Here is an 18,470-nt window from a genome sequence, read left to right on the forward strand (position 1 = left end):
TGCATAAATCACCCTCCTCCCATACCACTGCTATCAATTCTCCCTTCCAACATGGTAGGACGTGTCTTATGCCTTCCTATATTGTGATCTGGGTTGATGGAGCGCTACCATGTGACCCCTCTCTACTGTAGAGTCCCACTGCCATATGTATGCTTATTGTCTTGTTTCTATTCTGGATATATCTTTCTTTGGCATAGTTTCCTACTGTCTTGGCTTCCAATCATCTTCTTTTTTCTATCTGTTCTGTTCTTAGAACTTGAAAGAAAAAGAATCCTTGCATGAAAGGTAATGATAGCAGCACGGCAGTGTGTACAAGGGACGTGGGTAACATTCCTTTGTGTAATGTTTTGGGTCAGCTCATTTATGAGTTGTGTTTGAACCAATGGAGTAGGGGAAGAAATTCCCCAGAAGCCCAGATGCATGCCAGAATTGAAGAAATGAGTTGGGCATTGGACTCCCCCAACACACACCAAATTGTGCATAGAGAACCGAAAGGCCACCAGTGATAATCTGATCAGGATTGGTTGGGGGACTGGACAGGGCAGAGGCCACCGAGAAGCCTTCACTATCTAAAACCCAGCAGGGCCAGGAGGCCAGTGCAGTGCCTGTCCCTTTATCTCCAAACTTCAGTCATTCTTAATCAGACCCACATTTGCGAGCCTCTGTGCGAAGTCACACATACCTTTGTCTTTTGTCTCTATATCTAGAATGAAATCAAATAGACTGATTTAAATTTTTGCTTATTATTAAAAAAAAAAGCCACCCGCATTACTACCAATTGAACCTCGGCTTTGTGTCAAACATTCCACCTATTTTATTTTAGCAGAAGATCACAGGAAGCTCTAAGGATGGTTGCTAGCTGCCCTTGAGTCTGTGTGCCCTTTTTCTTCGTTAGCAAGACAAGTCCTGCACTGTAGCTGGGCACGTGGCATCCCTGCCCAAGGCTCGGTCCTGTACTTTGTGGTACAGATTGCTGTGACCACATGACCATGTGCTAGCCAATGGGATGCGAGCTGAAAGAGGTACCCGACTTGCAGTTCATGCCCCAAAAGGGAGAAAGATTGTGCCCTCGCCCTTCCCTTTCTCCTTTTTTCACTGGCCAGAATGTGGAGGCAAGAGTTGGGAACAGACAGTTTAGCCCTGAGGTGAAAGATGAGTGTGGAAGATGCAAAACAGGATCCGAGGAGCCTGGTCCCAAACTGGAGAGCTGGCCTCTCAGCTCTGGACTGGCTGTGTTCAGACCGTATCATGAGAAAGGAAAATCCTGCCTCTCTTAAGTCGCAATTATTTTGACTTTTGTTACAATAGCCAGACCTGTTTTCTAACGAACACAGGCATTCATTTTTATACCCTTTGTGCAAACGAGCATCTGGACCTCAAAGAGACAAATAACTTGCCTGAAACTGCTTATAGAACAGTCCCCTCAAGCTGCTCAAATATGATACTTTCTCTTAGAATTCCTCTCTGATATGGAAATGCCAGTGAAGTCGTACAGCTCTTCCCCCACACCAAAGAAATAGCCAAATCTGAAGGAAACATGTGTTCTGGAGCATCTGCCTGGCTGAGTGGGCAAGTGTCCATTCTGTTAACTTCCATCCTGAACTCCCACCTCCTCAGAAGCTGAGTTAGTTTTGAGGTTCAGGTAACCTATATGGTAGGTCAATGAATCTTAAAAATGATCATCTCACTTAGTATTTCTTTAGCAGCATTTTACACTTAAGGGCTTTTATGTGGAGTTTTACGTATTTATTTTGTTTTTTTTTAGTTTTACGTATTTAAAACAGTTATTTAGCACTAGAACAGAGATTATGTTGCAAGATATTTTGTTTGTTTATTTAACATTTTAAAATATTGTGTGTTAGTGAGATTTGGGTTGTGAGAGCCATCATGGCATCTCTGACTTGTTTTCTTTCCAGCAGTACCGAGACGCTTACTTGTGTGATGCCAAAAAATGAGATACGACAGCCAGAGCTTGCTTCAGTCCCCTCCGACAAAGAGAGGATGCATCTTCATGGTGATCTCAGCACTTCTGATGCCATTTGGAAATTTGGAAACAGCTTGATTATATTTGTGAGCCATAACTTGATCTCAGTCATCTCCGAAGCTATTTCCGGGTTAGTCAGAATCGTAAGGGCACTTAGAGGGAGAGGCAGGAGGAGACAATTCTTTCCTTTCTGCATAGGAGTGGGAGTGACTGAGCCACGAATGCCAAAGGTGGGGATGAGAGCAAAGACCAGATGAAATGCCAAGAGAGCCAAGATAGCAAGGAGAGAGGGGTCAGAGGTCAAAACAAACAAGGATCCAACCAGGCTGGGAAGGGTTCATCCACACCACACCAAAGCTTTTGGAGACTGGGGAAAAGGAAAGTGTTGAAAGAAAATTTAGGGAGCTTTCCTTGATATGAATATTTTACTGAATGAGAAATGAACTGGTCACAACGAGGGGTCCTTCCAACTCAGGAATACAAGGCTCAGAGGTGTGATGTTACAGGATGGCTTAGAAAGTGACAATGAGGAAGTTGCTTAACCTTCACAACGATTGGTTATTACGGTGGAGGTTTCCAGATGGCAGGGCATTGGTTAAAAGGTACTTACCTTATACCATTTGAGGAAGATGTTTTCTTTGATGACTATTGGTGGCATTTACAAAGTAAGTTCCATGTATGCTCATAAAATAAACTAGATTGAGTTTTGCTTACTTGGCTTAAATAGTTCTGTCTTCTTAGGAGATGTTCAAGCCTGGCCTTCATTTTATTTTCTTTTAATTAAAATAAATAAACATTGTTGGGTGTCTATTATGTGCCAGAAAATCAAATCCTGTAGATGGTATAATTATCACCATTTCATAGCTGAGAAAAATGGTCTCAAAAAAGTTAGCCCAATGGATGTCACACAACTGATGAATAGTAAATCTGGGATTCAGACTCTGGTCTACCAAAAGTCTGTGTTCCTTCCTTCCATCACAATGACTCCAGACCAGAAAGGCATCCAACAGAGGGTAGGTTGTAATGAACTGGATAGAATAGACAGGGAGTCAGACCTAGACTTTGTGAAACCACACAGGGACAGGGTAACATCTAGCACAAGACTTTTAGGTGTGGGCTGTCTTCAGGAAAACACGTCGGTAAACTGCCCTGGGTATGGGCCATGAGGCCCAAGGTCAAGGCATAGAAGATAAAGGCAAAACCCAATTTCTCTACAAAGTAAGTTAGCTAGAATTTGGGACATGAGCAAGAAATTCAACAAGAGGGGAAGAGTTAAAAAAGAAAAGAAGGAGCCCAGCACATGGTGGGAGGTGGAAGCACAGAGATGGCCAGGAAGCGAGGCCCTGGAGATGAGGGAGCTGAGAGGTTTAGAAGCATGGAAACGTGTAACATGTAATCCTAAACTGACTGGTTGCCTCACTGTTAACTCCAGCAGTTCCCTTAATTGTCCTTTAAAAGTTTGTCACCCACAGTTGCACAACCTTGTGTTTGAGACAGGCTCAAACAGGAAAAAAGAACTGCTTCGTGCAGAGGACGAGGTGAGAGCAGAGAGGAGAACAGGCATGGACAAGAGAGGCATCCATACATGGAGCGATTCGGCCGGAGCTGGAGGTGGCCAGGACACTTATAAACATCCTCCCGCCCACATGTCAAAGATTAACAGGGAGTCTGAAAGACTTGCTGAATGGCTTACCTCATAAGGCATGAGAATTCAAAACAATTTCATCTAAATCTGCAAGGGCAAGTTGACTTTAGCCAACATCTGCTATATGAAAAGAAGGTATTTCTCAAAGTGCTACTCGAGGAAGTGAGTGACCTTGGGCGGCAGTGAATTCCCCATCCTTGGTCATGTTTAGGCAAAGGTAGTACAAACCCCAGGTGTGGTGGTGGTAGGGTAGACTCAGGTGTCAGAAGGGAGAGACTCTCCAACCTGTTGAACCCCCTCCCAACACTGAGGGACCTGATTCTAGGTCTATAAAGTCACCTTGAATTAAGTATCCAAGCAAACGAGTGGGATTTGGGAATGCACCGACAAAGCTCGGAGTGAAGGGGGGGAGGAAGTCCACTCAACGAGTTAAAAGTAAAACTGAACCATTAATATCCAGATAAAGTCGCCTGGCTATTGAGACACGCTTCTGGTTCAAGGAAGCCTTTCTTCTGTGCTCCCTGCCACTCCATTCCCAGGGGTGTGGTTTATGCAGCCCAGGGTTTGCTTTTCGAGCAGGTGGATAAATGTGCCTTGTCTTGAATGGGCACTCGAGCTTCAGTGTCTGCGGAACAGGGATTTAATGTTGAGGACTTCTTCTCTTGAGATTTAGGTCTGAACCTGACCACCCTTTGCCCCAGCTCGTGAGGTCCAAGGGCTGGAGGCACCCAGAGGGAGTGAGAGCTCATCAGCTTCGCAAGATGTGGAAGGGAAAGAGGGAAAGAATCAACAATCTACAGAGATAGGAACAACTAACTCTCTTTTCTCCCCTGCCTCGCCAGGAAAAAAAAAAACAAACCAGATGCTGCTTCAGTCCTTGACTGTTTGCAAGGACAAAGTGTCTACCAGTGGCTAAAGGACAACTAAAAAAGATCATACGGTGGGGCGAGGGGGGGGGGGGATAAAAAAACTTCCTGGATCTTCTCGCAAAATGTGCCCAGAATAGTATATTCCTGCAATTTGGAGAAAAATACCTGAGTAAAATGATATCCTGCCAGTGCTCAAATTTTGTCTCAACCAGGGATGAAGCTAGCTTGGGTACATGAAATTCATAGATAAACCATAAACTTATAAAAAGCAGACTTTATTCATTTGAATTTCAGCTTGTAAGGTATTTCTCCACCCACTCATAGTAGAACGACCGTGAGTAGTTAGAAGTCATGGGGGAGGAGGAGCTGCAAATAACTTACATCAACCACAAACTAGATTGTCAGACCGGGAGAGTTGAGTGTAGACCTCAATAGTTTCTGATATTTGAATTAAGAATAAAAGTTCCCATATGAAGCCAGTCTAGGAAAGGCATTCTTGATAATTCTCTCAAACTCTCTCATGTGTTAGATTGCTCCACTGAGCAGGACTGAACACGTCCCTGGGGGCACCCCCACTTCGATTAGGTTCGAGAGACCAAGGAGTTCAGTTCCTGCCCCAGAGCCTCTTCCCTCTGTGGTAACTAGAAGTAAATTGACAACCTCACCTAGTAGTTCTGGAAGACTGAATCACATTTAAGTTACCTCTTGGCTTTAGAAATGATTTTATTTCATTCAACAAGCATTCTGAAGTCCTTCCTCCAATTCAGACATCGTGCAGGATGCTTTGGAATAGCTTGGAACCTAGTGAATATGATGTTCACACAAATTAAAACCCGATAAAACCACTAAAGTGCAGAGTGTACCATGTACCCAGGTGTGCCTTGGACTTTGGGAAAGGCCTTGAAACAGAAGAGGAGACTCACCTGAGCCTCTGATGATGGTTGAATGTGAGTTTATCAGCGAGAAAGAGTAAATGACATTTTGGGAGGAAGGAATAGTACCTCACAAAGAGTGAGAGATTATGACAGTGGCATAAGGAGAACAAGTAGTGTCAGGTTCAAAGCAGTACATTGTACTCTGTGGCTGCATAAGAATTTTCCCGGAAAATGAACAAATGCATGGCAAAGGTCAAGGGCTTCTCTGCATTTGAAGTTCAGCAACTCTAGAGATACTGACTCAGAGCAAATGGAAAAAATACACCTTGACTGGTTTTTTTGTTTTTGTTTTTGTTTTTGTGATACTCCAAGTGTCAAGGGACTTAGGGATTATTTTCCCTGGAATAGTCAGGGCTGCTTCATGGGTGTGTGACCTGCAGCCACACAGAGCTCCATGTTTAGAAGCCTCTGGTCTTGAATAAATTGCTCTGTGGTTGCTGTCTTGAAATTCTTTGACTCATCATGGTCCAGAGGTCCCATATTTCACTGATGAAATGATGTAGATGATCCTGAGAATAGGATATATTCAGAGAATTTGAAGTAGTTCAGTATTGTTTTATATAAAATGGAAGGAAGGAGCGGTGGCTAATGAAGTTGAGCATGTAGGCAGGGGAAGAGGTTGAAAAGCCTGGAAGCCTTGTTAAGCATTTAAAATTTGCCTCTGGGAGAAGGATAGTCATGGAAGATATTGAACAGGAAAGTAGTATGAGGAGATTTAACTTCTAGATCACTCTAGTGTGATGTAGGTGAGGGAGGGGAAATGTCACAAATTTTTTCCCATTTAAAAATAATGCCTTACGGGATGCCTGGGTGGCTCAGTGGTTGAACATCTGACTTGGGCACAGGGCATGATCCTGGGGTTCCGGGATCGAATCCCACATCAGATCCCCTGTGGGGAGCCTGCTTCTCCCTCAACCTATGTCTCTGCCTCTCTCCATTCTCTCATGAATAAATAAATAAAATCTTTAAAAATGAATAAATAAATAAATAAATAAATAAAATTAATGCCTTTCATTGTTCAAATTTCACTTATCAGTTCCAAATTTTTGATCCATGTTAAAATGGAAAAGTCCTGAGAAGAATTACTGCTATGATTAGTGTACATTTTTTGGGTAAATTAAGATAGCAAGATCTGTGAGCACCTTACAGAACTCGAGGTAGCAAAGAGCGGATGGAAAATAGGAAGCTGAGGGTTCTGTTTGGAGATGGGGGCCATAGAGAGGCTGAGCCTTTAGGGGAAAGCTTAGGCTTGTTTTTTTCATTTTGCACAAGACCAACCAGATCCACATGAAAATTTTTTTCCCTTAAAATTGCTTTCAGCACTCCCTGCCCAGAGTCCTTTAGTGCAGTGGTTCTCAAAGTGTGGTTCCCCGGAAAGCAGCATCAATGTCATTTTTAGAAACGCATTCTCTGCCCTCCATTTCAGGCACACTGACTCCACAACTGTGGAGGGGAGACCCCACAATCCACTGCCACCAGCCCTCCAGGTGGCCCTCGTGCAGCTGAGAACTATTGCATCATTAGAAGTCATCTATGTCCCTAGAAAAGGAGGGAAAAAAAGTAGACATGCCTGTATGGTATTAGAACGGATAATCAAATGTGATTCTAATGCCAAGAAGAAATTCAGGCTTTGTCCTAAACATGCTTTTAATGGAACTATATTCAGTGAGTGATGTAAGATATATATGATATATACGATAGCAGTGTCTTTGTAGGTGATGATTCCATAGTTCAAGAATGACTTTAAAAGGTCCTATTTTATTAAACAGACTCTGAATCATGATGCTGGAGCTGACAATGGTATTTACCAAAGCAAGATAAAGATGATTCTTTTTTCCCCCCTATGCAAGTACAATTGTTTTATGGGAAGCATGTTTCACTTGTACCATCATCTTCCAGAGGATAATCTCTGCTGATAGTGCTGGAATAGTTCATTTCTTGGGGCCTTACATTGGTAGGATCACGGCTATGTTAATACGTGTCCAAAAGTTGCTTTCGTTTATATAGTCCGTAATATTTCTGAAATGAAGTCTAAGTTGCTGTTAATACCAGCATTTCTCAGATTCTTTCCATTGTCTTCCATGAGTAATCCAATATACATGGAAGGAAAAAGAGTAAACACTTTTGTGATAATCCAAATCTTTCCAATGGAATTTTAAACAATCTGACAGTTCAGTCTTGTTAAAAAGTGATATAAAATAAATGCTTCTTAGCAAACAATTGTCCAGTAAGTATTATAATTCTGTCTCATATTCTCACAGTGGATTGTTTTCTGAGTCTTTCAGTGGAATTCTTTCAAATTAGAGCTCAATGATCTTCTTTATATTTTATCCAAGGTTTGAAACACATGAACCTGTCTCTACTTACTCAAACAATGGCCTCTATTATGGTGTCTTTTTCTTTAAATCCAAATATTATATTCAGCATTTTAGGAATTCCCTATTCCAAATACAGGCAATTAAATTGTCTATAAGTTACTCAGAGCCTTAGAAAATGAAATGAAATAGGAGTTTGTACTTTGAAATGAGTTCAAAAATGTGTACCATTTGTCAATGCTAGTCTCTGTCAAATAGTCCTCATTATCTTCTGGTTCTGCTGTTAACAGACGAAATAATCTGACACAGACTTCTCTAACAAAAATATTTCCTTCTAGGAGAAGCCTGGCCTTTCTCAGTAATCAGGAATCAAATTCTTGACCTTGAAGATGGGAGAAAGAACAGAATGCTTCTTGGTACCACTATCAGCTGGATGAAATTTGAAAACATCCCCCAGGATAAAAAGGGGGACATGCACGGATATTTGTACTGCTTTTACCAATATCTAGGACGAACTTGGAGCCAGTAGGCTGGTGGTACTCCAGAAAAAGAGAAAACCGAGTCGGAAGCTTGGGAACACACGCCCGAGCCCAGGGCTCAGATGCAAGGGTCATCAGGCATCAGGACTCTGAGTTGAGACCAGAATGAAAAGTGGTCAGCATCACTTTCAATGACGGTTTACCAAACCACCTTTGTATTCACCCTTTTAATTTAGGGTCCCCAAAGTATGGTCCTGTTCTTATGCTCTCATAAACTTCAGTAAAACCAGGAAGTAAACAAGTGTTTATTGAACTGACTTACAGGAAGGAATGAAAGAATGGTGGTCTCCTTAATCATTTCAGGAAATTTGAATATTAACCTAAATGAATTTCTAAGTAGTAGAGGCAGTGGGAAGAAAATGTTTGGGAGCAAGAGCCTCTTTCTAAAAGCAAAGAGACTAGGGTCATAAACTCATCTCTTTTCTCCCCCACTTCCTCCTCCACCTCCCTCCACATAATATCCTTCTTGGTGGCAGGTATAGGACATCCATCTGTGCTATTTTCCTCTTCCATCAGGTTCTTGCCTGGTGCCTGGAACCCACACTGCTCTGTCTTCATCCATTAGTAAGAACGAGGAAATTGCCTACTGAACAACAGTTCTACTTAGATATCCTAGAGGGACTATAAATGCCATCTGAAAAAAATCACTCCCTACACCCATACCTGCTGAAGGACCTCTGTTATCATGGTATCATTGCCCAGTTGGCCAAGTGAAGAGTTTGGAGATACTTGGTTCCCTAGGTGGTACTTAAGCTACCATGAAGGTTTGCGTAGGGGTTTGTATGCAGTGTGAAGCGTGGGGGGAAGAGGTGTTTTGGAAAACAGAGACTGTGTCTCAATGACAGTGACAATGTTTCCATACTGAAGCACCGTAATGCATGTGGATGTTTCAGAAACAGAATAAGGTTGTGCCAGACAGACACGAAGCCCGGAAGCACCATGGTTCCTTTCTCCTATAACAAGCAACCAACAACAAGCAGTCCAACAAGCAAACCAAAAAGTAATTGGAACCAATTCATATTTTTCCTCAGTTTCTCAGGAGATGGTCAAAGGTGGGCTGGCATAGATGAAGTATGTTTTCATGCCCAAGAAAAGTAGCAACCTGTTGCACAAATCCATTCTCCCCTTATTCACCATGCTTCACACTCATCGCTCCCTAATATCTTCTAAAATTCCCCCCACTCTCAACTCCCAACTTCAATTCTCATTCTCTTTCCAATATATATCTTCCAGCTTCTACAGATTACCCCCAGCTATTAACTTACACCAAACTTCATAATAAGGCCCAGGTGAATGTGTGTGTCTGCTTTGGTAGGGAGCCTCTCCTGGAGTGACGAAAATGGGCTGATTCATTCACTTTGTCTCTGCCTGCCACGCTCCTCCTCCAGCTATCTGCATGACTTTCTTAAAACCCCCACTACCGAAAACACACAAACAAAAAAGCCAAAGAAGAAAAAGAAAGCCAAACTTGAAAATAAAAAGGTGAGTAGTTTGTCTTTTCAGTGTGCCTTAGGTACCTTGTTTAATAGGCTCACACAAGGATGGTTTAGGGAGATGTACTCTATTTGACTCACTGTTTACTAGTGATTAAAAGGCCTAGAGGTAGTGAAGTTTCTCGTTAGTTTGTAGATTTTTTTCCAGGAGACACCAAATAATCTCTGTTAGAAAGAGAATTTCCAAGAATATAGTTTATATCAAATATAGTAGGACATTAACCAGCTTTGTCTCTAATCTAACATTTTTTTCTTAGTTGAGCATTCCATTATTAAACGTCCTGTGAATGCTGGATTTTTGAATTCCCTTTAAACCAGTCTTAACATTTTATTGATCCAATACTAACTACCAAGCAGAATGAATTTTTGACATGTGCCAATTTTGACATGTTTCTATTTATATGAGAGTTGCTTTCTGACTTTTTGAAAATTACACTTTAACAACGCTCATGGAACCCTAGCTTCCTTCAGATGCCTGCTCAAATGAAGCCTTCCTGTGGAGGCTTTCCTTGACCATGCAATGGAAAATAAGACCTTGTGTAGATACTCAGCATTTCCTAGCTCCCTTTCTTTGCTTCCCTATAGCATTTATGTCCATTTGATTTTTCTTTTGTCTTTAGCCACTAGAATGGAAGCTCTGTGAATTTAGGGACTCTACAGCCCACTCCCTGATCAATAACTGGCAAATAACGAGTACTCAATGAAGAGTGCATGAATGAATTTAATATACTACTATCAGGCATCCCTGGTCCTCAAAGACTAATTACATTGTGTAACAGCCACCCTTATCAACCCTACACTTGGAATTATGGTAAAAGTACTGAAGTTGTATTTATTTTTCTGTCTCCATTGAGTGATTTCTGGGCCCTTTCGTGAGACTGATACCTTTGCAAGTTTAGCTTTCATCTGTTAATGGGAGCAGTAACACACGTGAGAGGCCATCTATAACCTCGCCTGGTGCACTTGGACTTATCATAGTAAAGACCAACATAAAGACCAATGTAAGTGGCATTATCACTGTTGTCGCATTGCTTCTCTGTTAGTAGTGAGTGTCTGGGATGACAACTTTCAGGCACTAGGAAGTCTTCCAGAGGCTTCAAGACTATTACTCAACCTGAAAACATCTTCCTCTTACCTGGACAGCACTTCCTGGGAAAACACATTTTTCAGGTAGTTTTACTTCAGTACCAGTGGGCTTTTCTCCTCGTAGAGCATGTGAATAAAAAAAGGAACTAACTTATGAAGTATTTTACCGTTTTGCCTAAATAAGAGACAAGAGAACGCACCAGGAAGTCTCAGAGCCAAACTGAGCTCAGATGTAAGATACATCTCAGCAACAGCTCTGAGGAAAGCATCTCCTTAAAATACAGATTTGTACCACTTCAACGTCAGAAAAACTTTTTCCAAAACAGTTTTATTTTCCCCTGCTCAACAGCTAGAAATTTCTTAGGAGTGAGTGTCTTCCCTAAAACAACAAACCGTCTTCTTTTAGCTCTGTGCCCTCAGAGAAAATAAGACGACCTCAGAGATTTGAGTTTCCAAAGCCTCAGCACTTGCAGACAGTAAGCAGAATAGCAGGAGACTTCGCCCACGGTCACGATCTGGTGGTACAGTGGGAAATCTGTTTTTGGAAGCTAAAATCAATGGGAAATCCTTGAGCTGGGAGACTCTGAGGTTTAGCAGCTTAGATAACAGAGCTGGTAATATGTGGACGAAGAGAACCGAAGAAAGCCCTGTGTCAGGGAGCACTTCTACTGTAACTACATTAGGAAGAGTCTCCTGATGCTAAGCCTAGGGCGTCTCTATCCAAGTTCAACAGAAATTATAAGAATCCTCCAATCACTTCTCAGAAGAGCAGAGAGCATCTTCCATGCAAGGATCAGAAAGTGGGGTGGCCTGGAGCCTCTTCTAGAGAAAGGTTAGAAGTTACCAGGCATTCAAATCAGTTCACCTCAGCAGGAAGACCCTAAGAATGCTTTCCGGCTCTCCTCTGGATCCTCCCTCTTTAAATTCCTTATCAACTATCTCCACTTCCCCAGGTCAAGTCAAAGAGCTCAGCAAGCAGGAAATATCCTTTTTCTTACTATGAAACAAAACCAAAAGACTGGTTCATGGGTGGTTACCCTTTTAGTATCTTAATGTAGGTAGGCTCATGTTGCAGAGTATGCTCTTCTCAGAAGAATTGGAAACTTCTCTTCGGTAGGTGACAGCAAACCTACTTGAAAATTATTTCTCCTGTCAAAATAATACTGATGGTAATAGTTCCTGTCATAGAGAGAGCATGGGCCATGGAGTCAAATGCATTCCTGACTCCACTGCTTACTATTTGTCCGTTTCCTAAGCCAGTTACTTGACCGCTGTGTGTTTTAGTTTGCTCAACTGAAAGTGGAGATCGACAAGGAAAATAATAACAGCAAACAATTTCAGTTGTTTCCTAGGTGCTAAACATTAGTCCAGTGTTTTGCCTTCATTAACTAATTTTACACCTTTAACAACCCTATGAGGCAGGTGCCTTTGTTAGGTGACTCCTGAGTCTCCTGCACTCTCTTGAGTGCCAAAGACTCTCGATACCTGTGAAGGACGACAATGTGCTTCATGGGCACTATCTCGTTTAGTCCTCAGAGCACCCTTATGGGGAAGGCACTCTTCTCTGATCCATTTTACACTTGAGAAAACTGAGGTGCAGGGAAGTTAAGTAACTTACCCAAAGACTCAGTTAATGGTGCTGGGAATCATAGTCAGACTCTAAACGCCTTGCTCTTCAATATTATGCATCATGATATTTGTTCCCCTAGAACTCCCCCATTTGTTAAAGGGGAATGAAACCAACTCAGATCATATGTTTGTGAATGGGAAACTTGAACTTTTTTTAAAAAAGGATGGCTGAAGATCTGCCTTCAGTGCTTGCATCAAAATAAACAGAACTGATAGACACAATCAAAATCTCTGGCTTTAATTTTGTTGTTGTTGGGTTTTTTTCCCCTTTGGTACAAGATTTTATGATGAAGTTTCCATGAGAAAAGGGATCCTGTGGTCATGTAAAATAATCAACAAAAAGAATGTAGGAAAGGGTACTGGTAAGCCATATGAGGAAATCACTAACAAGATGTTTGTCTCCTTACTGACATGAAATTACCCAAACGTATGATTTCACAATCTACAGGATGGCAACAAACTGCCCCCAGAGGGCGCCAAAGTGATCTCTCGCTCTCTCTCTCTCTCTCTCTCTCTCTCTCTCTCTCTTTTTTTTTTTTTAAATCTAAGTCTGTAGATCTGATCTGGACCTCCTGCATCTCAGAGGGTTTCTGGATGGTCCTCAAAAAAGCCCCTCAGGGCCTTCCTCTGGTTTGGGGTGTGGGCCACGGTCACCCAGAAAGCTAAATGCAGCCGCTGGGTGATAAAAGCCCTGCGGTAAACTGACTTCTAGCTAACCACAGGGCAGCAGAGAGCGTTGAATGCAACCACAAAGTGGTTTGCTGGCACAGAACTTTCCCAACCTTTGGAACGAGATACCAGGGGATGTTGTTTAGTCTCCATCTTGGAAATCTTTCTCTTGGCGAGAGGAAAATTCTGATATCCATCAGTCTGAAATCAGCTGGGCATAACCTTAGGTGGAGGCAGGGGGGCAAGCATGTTGTCTGTGGGAACTCATAACCTCAAAACCAATGGTCTTAATGGAGCTGCTTATGCAGTTAGTTATGAAACAGGCAGGCACATGGATGCCGGCGGGGATCGACAAACTGCATGGAGACTACCAGACCTCTTTGCAACAGGACATTTGTTTTTCTAAAAATGTTGAGAGAAATTAAATTTTAATGCAGAATTAGGAGTCCTGGGTGAGCTTCCAGCATCTTCAGGTATGCAGGAAGCCCCTAACATGCCTGACATGGACTCCAACAGATGCCCTTTGTTCAGGTCACTATGTTGAGACTCAACAGAACCACTGGCCTCTTGCAATCAGGCTGACGCTTTGGGAGCCCTGTTCTGAAGAAATTGAGATTGACAGTGTTAAGACCTTGAGTTTTTTTCTTTAGAATATCGCCACTGCTTATTCTTTAGCCCTGCCTTTGAGCTAGAAATTGATGTACTTGGCTGATGGGACTAAATTACATGAAAGAATGGCTTTCATCATATTGCTCAATTTAGGGATTTCTTTCATTTCAAAGGCAAGGTTAATTACCTCTAGAAAATGTTAAGCAATTATCCACTAATAATAACAGGGAAGATGCTCCTGGAGCAGCCAACTCAAGGTAGAGGGGGGATTTGTGAGGAAGGCAAGAGACTTAGATTTGAATTAATGATGAAAAATGAAAACTATGTTAAGCTTTTAAAGACTTTAATGGGGAGAGACAAGACTGTTGCCTTAGCCCTTCAGCAGCCTTGGCCGTCAGTTCCTTCCATTTTTTTTCCCCCAGGACTCAGAGGAAAGGCCTATTTGGTTCACATTCGCTATGATTTTTGCCTGTAACCACTTATAACCTAGTGGAGGTGACTCAAGTCTTTGGTCATCAGTGGAATATAACAAAGGTGTGAGCTCCTGGGTAAAGCTAAAAAAGAATCTAGTCTGGGGCTTTTCAGTTGCATCCAGGGATGTCCTATTTCTCTGCATATTAAAGTACTCACAGTTCAGAGTCTTGCTCTTAGAGTTCAGGGATGAGTGATGCCTTCCAAAAGCCTGTACCCTTCTGCAGGCCAACACACACACACACACACACACACACACACACACAGAGTCTCCCTCTCAGGCTCAATTTCAAGTCACTGAAAAATGAGAAAGGTTCTAAAAAAATTCTCTGCATTTTGCTCAGCTCAAAATCCTGTGGCAGGTGGATATAAAAAGCACAACAATTGACACTGTTCTTTCTCTGATTTTTTTTTAGTTCAAGAAGTAAGGCTGTTGTTTGTGTACAGGAGCTTGTTAACACATGCTAGACTTTGTCCTTGCTGTGGAGACAGTTCTCACGCAGCCCTAGGATTCCTTGGCACCTTCGGAGGAAAGCAGGTCAGTAGGTACAAGGAGATGCTTCAAAGAGTGGGTGCGAAGCTGGTGCTGAATGGGGGGGGGGCGATGAGATGCTTCTCTATCTCATTAGAGCCGCCTCAGCGCAGAGGATACCTCTTCTAAAAGCAAGGCTAGCAGGAGGCTGTACACTGTTCAAAAAAATCCTGTCACCACATGAATGCATGTCAGTTCCTTTCTTTCCAAAAAGAGTAATTCCCTGATTTCACGGGCTAACCATAAGATGATCTTAGAACCCCCAAATTACAGCTCTTTAACATTTCAGTATTAAACTCATATGTGCTTAGGCCTAAATATGATAAAGTTTACAGGAATTGATCTTGAAACTGAAGCTCAGAGTTTTAAGGATTCTGCAAGGAAGAAAATTATTTAGTTGATGGGAGAAAATTATTTATTTGCAATTATGAACACTGAGAAATCTGGGTTCTCATTTCTGATAGTTAACAGCCACCATCATAATGTGGTGCCTATTTTGGACAGCTTAGGACTTACTGTTAAAGCCTACCTTTGAACATTGAAAGTAAAGAAAAATATGTCATGCAACATATCTGCCAGGTAATACAAGAAGAAATAGAAAACTTTCTAGACACAGAGAGAAATTAGTTAAATTCATTTTACAGAAACCGCACAATCTAAACAGACTTGTTTTCCTTCTTTTTCTTCTGTGAAGTTCCAAGGGTACTTTGTCAACTACGCAAAGCTCCGTTTCCAACCTTTGCTTTTTTTTTTTTTTTAAACCACATTCTAGCCTTTTCACAGCTTTGAATCTACCTGTTCCTGTTTATTTCCAGGTATGAAATATCACTGAATGTTCACTATGACAGCTGGGAAGAACAGTCAGAAACTCTTAGTCCCATCCTTCCTTTTATAAACAAAGAAACAGAGACTTTGAGAAGTGGAGAATTTTTATAAGTTCCCACAGCTCATAAGTGACAAAACTGGGATGCAAATCCAGACTTCCTGACTCCCAGCACCCCAGAGTCTAGAGTCGGGATCCGGATAGTACATACGACATGAGATCCTCCCAAAGATGTGACAAGCCACTGCAAGACTCCAGGCAGAACGTACAAAAGGCAGCCACAAAGAAATGGAGGAAGATTTTAGATCTTTGGGACACTGCCTCTTTGCTTCCTCTAAATATTAACTCTCTGACACAAAGCCCCATGATTCCGACCCAAGAAATCACCCTGATGCTTCAGATATTGAGCTAGGAGTATTCTTATGGCCACACGAGATGCCATGGGAGTTACATTTATGCCTAATATAAGTAGATACTAAGCCCAACATAAAATCTTTAAAGGCAAATGTCTTGAAGCATCACAATCTAGACTTGGCCTGTGCTTATAAAGGAATGAAGGTTTGATGACTATAGTGTACTCATTCATTCATTCATCTCCTCGTTGATTCATCCAACGGACCTTATCGAGTACCTCGTCCATGACAGGGGATACAGTGGTGATCAGGATAGGCATGGCCCTGGCTCCCTCAGCACTTACGATTTCCTGGGTGCAACAGACATTGAACAAGTATTTAGAGTAAATTACGGAGGAACACACCACAGAACTTCACCAGGAACCAAGTGACCAGATTGATATTCTAACTCAGTAGGTTTTGATGAGGGTAGTTTGGAAAGTGATGGAGACATTTGGGGTTATAATGCTAGAGGGAAGCTCCTAGCCTTTAGGTACCAGGAAGCAAGGCTGCTGAGTGTCTTGTATTTTTTTGTCCAGCCCCTCAATACAGGGAATTTCTCCTACATCCTCTGTGACCTCTAAGTCCTTGTTGGACATTCACAAAGGTGAAAAACCTGCCGAATTACCCAAGTCTGGACTCGACCTTCACTTACAGGTCTACATGAAGTATATTTGTGTAGCTTAAACAGATACGGAATGTTCAAGGAATGAATCCATGCAGAAGATGACATCATGTTTTGTTCAGAACTTACGAGCACCATCTGCAATTTCAGAAAAGCATGCCACTGATAGAAATGCTGCCAAGAAAACACAACTCTATCGGATTACATTTAGAGCTACCTTAGGAAGGTGGAGCAAGTGGGTGCATCAGAATTCATTTTAAAATATAAATTATTTTTTATTACTCCGTTATATTAGGACAATGTATTAACTCTAGCTTATTTTACCTGTGATTTTCATTCCTGGCTGGTTTGCAAAGGAAAGTGAACAAGATCTCAAGGACCAGGCAGAGAATTGTACTGTTTCTTCTCTCTAGTGTCTACGAATGCCTTTGATAGTGTCCCTCAGCTGACAGTTTTTGTGGCTCCCCCTACAGAATTGGGCAGGACAGAGGTGCTTTCAAGTCTTCTCTTTTCCTGTTTCAATGACTCTGGCTTGCGAAGATGAGAGATTGAGGAGAAACCCAGACATGTGAAGGGGTATAGGTGTGACGGCCTACCTCTTTGTGATTTTTGGCTGCACAATCCGGAAAGCATATATCCATCTAGATTTCTGTTTCCTGGAACACAGCACTCAGAGAATTTTTGTAACCTGTGTATGTGCCATCCAGGAGCTTAGAGTCACAAGAAAGAGTTCAGATGCCAGATAGTGGCAGTGAATACAGAGAGACCCAGGAGCCCACAAGCACAGAACATCAGCCTTTTTTCCAGTTCTACCTATGACTCCACTTTTCTGGCTGAGGCAGCACAGGAGAGAGTCCGAATCAATGATGGGCAGACGTACTGCACCGTGGACTGCACGGTGTTTAGAGAGCTTTAGTGTCCCTGGGAATTTGGCATCCTCAGCCACCGTGATGCTCTCAGGCCCTTTCTGATAACCTCATATTTCCTAACCTCCCGCAAAACAAGGGTGTCGCAATGCAGGTTTTTGTAGCTGGCCAACAAATTACTTTCTCTATAGATGGAAAGAGATAACAAGACCCTGTTAACTTCATTTTATGCCTGTTGCTACACAAATTCAGCCACTTGATAGGTTGGACAAGCAAGACAGGACAGGATCCGGGGAAGACAGGCATTGATAAAAGCACATAGCCCTGGAAGACGGCTGCCCTGGAAGCTTCAACTCCACGTGAACATAGGACAGACTTGGCCCATGAGGAAGGACCCCCTGATGTCTACAGTAGCTTGTAGTTATCAAGCCACCAGTTTGCCTTCTTAAAGAAGTCTGACTGAAGAACTAGACTCACCTTAGATGACGGTTTGTTGGGGCACCTGGGTGGCTCAGTGGGTTAAGTGACTGCCTTCCACTCAGGTCATGATCCAGCATCTTTGAGACCTGCATCAGGCTCCCTGCTCCGTGGGGAGTCTGCTTCTCCCACTGCCCCTCACCCGACTCATGCTCTCTCAAATAAATAAATAACATCTTAAAAAAAGAAGAGGTGGCATTGTTGTTTTGTTTTGTTTTTAACCTTTGCAATCTTGACTCTCCAGAACTGAATGAGGCCCCTATGGTTGGAGTCTGCGATTTGAGCATTTTTAAAACAGTGTTAGTGGGACTCCTATCTCTGTTCTTAAAGGAAACCTATAGCATGACTGCAGTTGGGATTTTTCACTCTGGGGAGGTAGCCCCTGCGTGTGAGGTCAGCTCTCCTGGTAGTGGGGATGAGATGACCAATTTGTTTTGCCAAGGCCTCCAAATTGTCTCAAATGGCAACTAATTTTAGTTGAAATGGACTTCATCCAAATTTGAACCAGGGA

The 18,470-nt window shown here is 42.3% G+C and overlaps 1 protein-coding gene across 1 annotated transcript in view; it reads left to right on the forward strand.

The window, feature by feature from the left end:
* CCDC91 (coiled-coil domain containing 91) overlaps positions 1-18,100 on the forward strand; it is a 364,665-nt gene extending 346,565 nt beyond the window's left edge. Inside the window, exons 12-15 of the transcript XR_008663567.1 lie at positions 1,920-2,114; positions 8,087-10,781; positions 14,661-14,782; positions 15,592-18,100. The gene's annotated coding sequence lies outside the window, so the exon portion shown is untranslated. The remainder of the gene's footprint in view (positions 1-1,919; positions 2,115-8,086; positions 10,782-14,660; positions 14,783-15,591) is intronic.
* Positions 18,101-18,470: the final 370 nt, after the last annotated feature.

The sequence above is a fragment of the Nyctereutes procyonoides genome, unplaced genomic scaffold (assembly GCF_905146905.1).
Source record: "Nyctereutes procyonoides isolate TBG_1078 unplaced genomic scaffold, NYPRO_anot_genome, whole genome shotgun sequence".
In the NCBI taxonomy this organism is placed as follows: Eukaryota; Metazoa; Chordata; class Mammalia; order Carnivora; family Canidae; genus Nyctereutes; species Nyctereutes procyonoides.